The following is a 6,936-nucleotide window of genomic DNA, read 5'->3' on the forward strand; positions in this document are numbered from 1 at the left end:
TTATTCAATATAGAAGTGTTTGCACTTGCTTCTTGATTGTCAAAAATCTACCACCGGTTCGGAATTTAGCACCTCGGACCTGAGAAGAACCGGCGAAAGAAACTCAGCGGGATATATTTTTTTTATTTTTTTTAACCATTTTCCATGTAGGTACAATGATAAGTATATTTTAGTTGTTGGAAACAGCCTGGAGGCGATAATTTCATTCCCAAGGTGTGCAGTCAACTAAAAAGTCATTAGTGTTGTAATATCCTTTAGCACACAAACGCTCTTTAACGACTCTTTTGAATTTTATAATTGAATAATTTTGAACGTTTTCTGGGATCCTGTTGTAAAAACGTATACATTGCCCCAAAAAAGAGTTACTAACCCTGTGTAATCGGGTACTTGGAGTAACAAGTTTATTCTTGTTCCTAGTGTTAATAGAATGTACGTCACAATTTCTGGGAAAATCATTTATGTTTTTGCGTACATACATAACATTATCAAAAACAAATTGAGAAGCGACAGTCATTATTTTAATTTCTTTAAATTTACCTCTTAACGAATCTTTTGGGACCAGGTTATAAATTGCACGAATATTTATTATAAAACTATAGTTAATATTATTTTACATGGAATAACATTTAATATTGGCATGTAATTAATGAGCTGTCATAAGGAAAACAATTGGATGATTGTGAAGGATTGTAAAAATATAGAGAGAGATTGCAACATCATTGTACAACATAATATTATTTTGCCATCCCGAACTACTGAAATTACAGTATATAAGTATGTTTAAAAAATGTATATATCTTGGAAACAATTAGTCATGTAATACTCTTTTGTGAAGTTACTGCTAATTATATGCCTAGCTCGAGTAACCAGACATAACAAGGGAACACGATAGATACTAAAAACATTTAATGGCATAACCGTATACGGGGACTATTTTAACGAAGTATTTACGAACGGTCTCATTTTATGTTCTTTATTCACGTTACGAAATCCGAATTTCATGTTGAATTGATATTCATACATGAAAAGAGAACCTGGCTTTTAATTAACTCATATAATTGTATATAAAACAGTATAATTATACTGTTTGACAAGACAAAAGATTATCTTCAAATTATACGTAATACATTAAATATTATGTGTATATATATACATCAGAAGAAAATCTTCAGAATGCATAGGAAATTTAGTGACCAATCTTAACGTTAAGACCCAGACGGTGACCTAAAACCAGATGGACAGATTTACCACATCTGATCTTAGAAGATACTGAAAAGTTTTGAGTTCCTGCAATGTTACTGAAAACTATACGTCAAATAGAGCGAAGTGGAAGCAAGACCACATCAGATGGGAATAATAAATGCACAGGAGAGAGAGAGAGAGAGAGAGAGAGAGAGAGATTAACGCGTTAAGTTTATCCATTACGTAAGTGTTTTTTTTAATTTATTTGTTCTTATAGTCTCGATAGACCTTTTGTCTCTTTCGTATTGTTTTGTGGAACTTGATAGTTTCACTTCCAATCATCACAATCAACATTTTTGGATTGCAGTTTTGATTTGTCTTCTTGTTATGTGTCAGTCTTTTTTTCATGCTTTATAGTCAGTTGATCTTCGCGGTTTCCTAGGCTTGTCTACATAGTATTCGGCCAGCCTCAATTGAGTTAGTTCTGTTATAGAATGCCACTGTAAGTTTGAAGTTCAGATTCTTTTTTTGAGATGTTCTTCATGTGTGTTGAAACCACCGTATGGGAAACGTTCTCGTGCCATTGTAGCTTTTGAGTCGCACCTCATGTACCTCATGTATTGTGAGGATGGGGTCCTTCCCCGTTACCGTAAACTTGGTCTCTTAGGGATTCTTTCTCTCTGTGTGTGCATGTATGTTTAACAAAGGAGAATAAACAGATTTATCTAAGATTTAATTAAGATATCCTTAATAAGACAAAATTCCAAATACATCGTATATTTAAGCATCAAGGACATGCCTATAGGAAGCTTTAAAATCAATAACCAATTTGAATACTACAAGTTACGTTACGTTTGAGTTAAAATAATAAAAATAACATTGTAGTATATATTCCTATTTTATTAATCAATTTGGATTTTATTACGTTATTTATACTTGTAGGGAAGAAATGATTAATTTATTAATTTATTCCATTGACTGAAGTGTCGTTGAAAAGATTTATTAAATCTCTTTGATAATTATTCATTTTAACAACAGACAACAAAAAGGAACAAGATTTTTTTGCAAATATTCTTAATTGAATCTGTTTCTAAAAGTCGGATAGGACTGGTTACATAACTCAGCCCTTATATTATCTGTATACAGGGTTATTTCTAATTCGACGTATATCCGTTAGGAGACTATTTGCGTTAATTTTAACCCCTATAATATGTTTTATGCTAAAATGAACCACTATTGATTTATCACGTTTTTAAGATTTTTTCAAAATGAGTCAAAATTGCAACTTCAAAAATTTAATTATAAAAGAGTATTCATTTAAATCTATTTTTTTCTTCTTCTGATTTATAAAAACGATTAAACACCGGTTATTTATCAATATTAAAACAATTATTATCGGTCCTAATTTATAAATGCGAGACGGAAAACGATATTATTTCAATATTTGTAAAATGTAATTCTAATTTAAAATTTTCGTAAGTTCACAAGTTACACATTAGTTTTTTTAACTCATGGGTATAATGTATTCCTTATTTTTTGAAAAAATCTCGAATAATTTGTGTTTTTAATACTAAAACAAGCTTTTTAAATCGAATATATAAAGTTATGTCTTCGTCGTTAAATGTCTGTTATAGTATTAATACCAAATTATCTAAATCTTTAATGTGTGCTCTCAATTACTCTTGAAAATATTACCATAATTTATAAAATTTTCACGTTTAGTAATACGTTAATATACTTCAGGATAAATGCTTTTAATGTTAAAATTGGATCAACTTTCGTGGAATTAAGTTCGTAGCATGAACTCTTGAAATAAAGTTATAGGGAGATTTATTACTTTTTGCATTGTGATTAAAATGTTATAATAGATAGATTTTTTCTTCTTTAATTTAAGATTAGATTTTTATAATGCGTAACTGATATTCCTGTTAACTCCATTGGTCACGAAGTTATAAGTAAGAACAGAACGATTTACGTGGTTGTAGGTAGTTGGGCTTTGTACGATCCCGTACAAAGCGTAAGTAGAGTAGGGTAAAGAGGTATTCATATTAGTATAGTATATTTACTTGGTGGTAGCCCGTCTGCGTGCGACCCACTCATCACATATTCTACCGCCAAACAGTAGTACCCGGTATTGTTGTGTTTCGGTTTGAAGGGTGGAATTTTTTATTTTAGTGATTTTTATTATTTTATTACCAGGCAGCTTACAGATAAAAAATGTATTTTTACAAATTTTAATCAAGCAATGTTCAGACACGAACATTTCGAAAACGAATCAATGTCACACGAATAGCATAATGACGATTGTGTTGCGTCGAGCAATATGCCAATATCGTGGCAAGGTTAGAACATTGATAAATTTTCATGTTTGCTTTTACATGTTGCAGGTATCGTGTTAAATTTGACGTTTTGCGAAAATAAAACTTGCTAGAGTTGTATATGTAACTTTGACTGCAAAAACTGGAAGCTGGATAAAAAAAGGTCTTTTATTTTGAGTGAAACCTTATTATGCTAATTCTAAGTCAATGTTGTTTACTCCTTGTATGATGTCAGAATTAACATATGTATGTATTAGGAAACTTTAACGTAAAGTTGTAATCCACGTAAGTCGTGGTACCCAACTCCAACACGAAAGTTTAATCTTATAAATTATTCTTGTTACGCTGAAGGATTTAAAATTTTTTACGCAGCTATATTTCAAATTGGCGCTTATGTCTTATATTTTATAGCAAATCGTTTTTCCTTAATAATATGACAAAGCATTCATTTTATTTATTATAATTATTTTTTATTCTTTTGTGTGTTTTTATATCATATCGCCAGGTTTAGTGGCAAATAGGCCACCTGATGGTACTCACCAACACCGTAGACATTGGACATTGGCACTGTAAAAAATAATATCAAGTACTGATGTTTGGAGGAAGAATATATGATGCTTGGGTGGTACCTACCCAGACAGTCTTACATAATATATCACCAAGTATATGTTTATTTCTGTTTTTTTTTAAATAGCCTGGTGAATAAAAAGAAGTATTTGTTTGTGTCATAGAAAGCATGTGCTTTATTTTAATATTTATAAATGTAAAATAATACTTTTCCATTCAATGAAACATCTTGCTGAAATTAAAAAGGTTAAAATTAAATTTATTTGAACGAAAATATTCACAAAATGACTACAACCTGACCACAAGTTCCAGGTAGAATTGATGTTAATGTCACGGGTCAGGAGTACACAGCTGAAGAAATTAGTCACACTTAGTGAGCGTTCGCAGGACACGAGCCGTATTACAACCTGCAGCCTCAGGTTAGGTCAGGCTGTTTTAATAATGAAGGTTTCTACAATTATGTCGTATTTTTAAATTAGTAATTTTAGTAATATTTGCTTTTGTAATTTGTATTATTCGAATTGGGTCAAAGCAATGAAGAATATAGCAACTTATTTCTACTAGAGGTTTTGTTTAAACAGTTGTAGTAGTTTTTTTATTGAGTATTGGCAGGTAGCCTGGCTAATAATCTACATATTAATAACTAGAACTCAACGACCATAGATAGATATATGAGATTGCAAGCGCTGTAAGAAATATTAGCTAAACTCAGATATTATGTTCCTTGTGTCTTTACAACACTAGTTCATACAACCCTTCAAGCCTAAACACAACATATTAAGTATTGCTGTTATGTATATAAGTTATTAAAGGGCAGAAATGTCAAAAAAATAGTACTGTGTTTTGGTGTGTTATTTTGCAATTGTTTTGAGTTTCGTCAACAAGACACTTTTGACGGGCTGATAGATATAGTTGGAGATTAAGATTAATCTTAAATACGAAGTGAAATTCGGCTTCTCTATGACTTATGACTTAAGCTGTCCGTTAATAGCATGACAGTGATGACATGGCCTTTCATATACAAAGTTAATCTCAAAGGAAAACAGAAGTCAACAAACAACTGTTGAAGCATCTAAAAAAACATTTTCTTTACAAACTTTTAGCTTTTATCCTTAAGGGGTCACTGCTAATCGCTTTTCCGCTGTTGGAAGGCACTCTGTGTAAAAAGAAAAATAAGCGTCATTCGTGAAAGTAGTTCTCTGGCTGTAGCCTCTATTTGAGATGTGACGCTTCTTTAGAATGTGGCGTCTGCGATACGATATTTATGACGTAAACACGAAAGTTACGGAGTCTATTAAGTTTTCTGATTCTTATTTCTAAGTATAAATGTGACGAAGACACAAAGGTATTAAAAAAAAAAAGTAATTAATATATAAACAGTTATTTACTTAATAATTATTAACATTAGACCTTAAAACTATTATACAAATAAGAATTAAAAAATAGTTACTGTATAAATCTTGACCATAAGAGGAGAAAAGCTAAATAAACAACATTTAACAGTATATCATTGATCGAGAGTTTGTTTAATCTACGATATTCACTATGGATTTGCGAAAAAATGCCGTTTTGAACGTCGACGAAACTGTTATCGGAATTTTGGAAGTAAAGTGGAATAAATAGTTAAATGTCTGTTAAATTTATATTATATTATTATAAATAAAGATATATTAATCATGACTTTCTTACTTTATTTTGTTTTACTTTTCTACAGGTAATTATTGTCTTGAAGTAATTCGGGTCTCACTTTTTATCCTATTGAAATTTTTTGGGCAGCAAAAATCGTATGCTTTAAAGAAGCATAGTACGGCATAGTTCATCTTTAATATTTTATAGCGAGATGTTTTGTACGACAAATACACGTGTCGTAAATGTAATGTGCTTTTCTCATTGGGGGGACAGCTTTGGGTTCAAATTCTTCAGCTGCGGCTCGGTGGATATACATGATTTTCTTCCGAGATGCTATCTGTTGTTCTAGCCACTGGAAATAATTGTCTGTCTGTCGCTCTTACACTACCAAATCAATGAATAGAATTTGATTTAATTGAAGCAAACTTGCACTCATAGGAATAGGCTACTTTTTTGCCTAACACATAATAAACCAACCCCCTAAAACGAAAGGAGCGAAGCCGCGGACGACTACTAGTATGTATTTATAATAAGCTCCCTTGTGTCTTGCCCGTTCATTTTGCTAACGTGTATAAATATAACATAAAAACTCAACTGGGTTTTTTGTAATTACTTTTTTGACCTGGGACTTGAACCCGTTGCTTCGAAGACTCCAAGATACGAAACCATATACATAGATAAATAAATAATATTTTAATCTAGCATCAACAAATAAATAAAGTAGTACCTATATGAAAGGTAAATAAACGTGTTTCCTTTCCCCAGTTTTGAAATGGGTCAGTATTTCTCTGTCGGTAGCCACTTGACACAGCCTGCCTCTGGACATTGAATTACTTTTATGAATAAGACATCGAAGCCAAGGTTATTTGCGTTGTTTAAACTGACAGTAAACAAACAAATTATTTATTTTGATATTCGTATATCGTATATTCCTAGTGTCCTATAATTTGATTAAAAAAAAAAAAACTGTTTTAACTATTGTCATTTCAACTGAATGTTCTCGAAAAAAATGGTAACAATGTAATATACATACAGTATATAATAAATTGACTGGTGTTAACCCTATTGTAATGTGAACATTATATATGATAATAATTCTTGTATACTGGACTCATTATCAGTAAGGAATGAATGTATTAAATAACGAATTATGGACATCCGTCACTCATTGTTTGTCACAATTTCTCACACAACCACATTAGTGCTTCGTGGAGTAAGCTCTAAACTTTCCTACAAAAAG

This window comes from Vanessa atalanta, chromosome 13, assembly GCF_905147765.1.
Source record: "Vanessa atalanta chromosome 13, ilVanAtal1.2, whole genome shotgun sequence".
NCBI classification, from domain to species: domain Eukaryota; kingdom Metazoa; phylum Arthropoda; class Insecta; order Lepidoptera; family Nymphalidae; genus Vanessa; species Vanessa atalanta.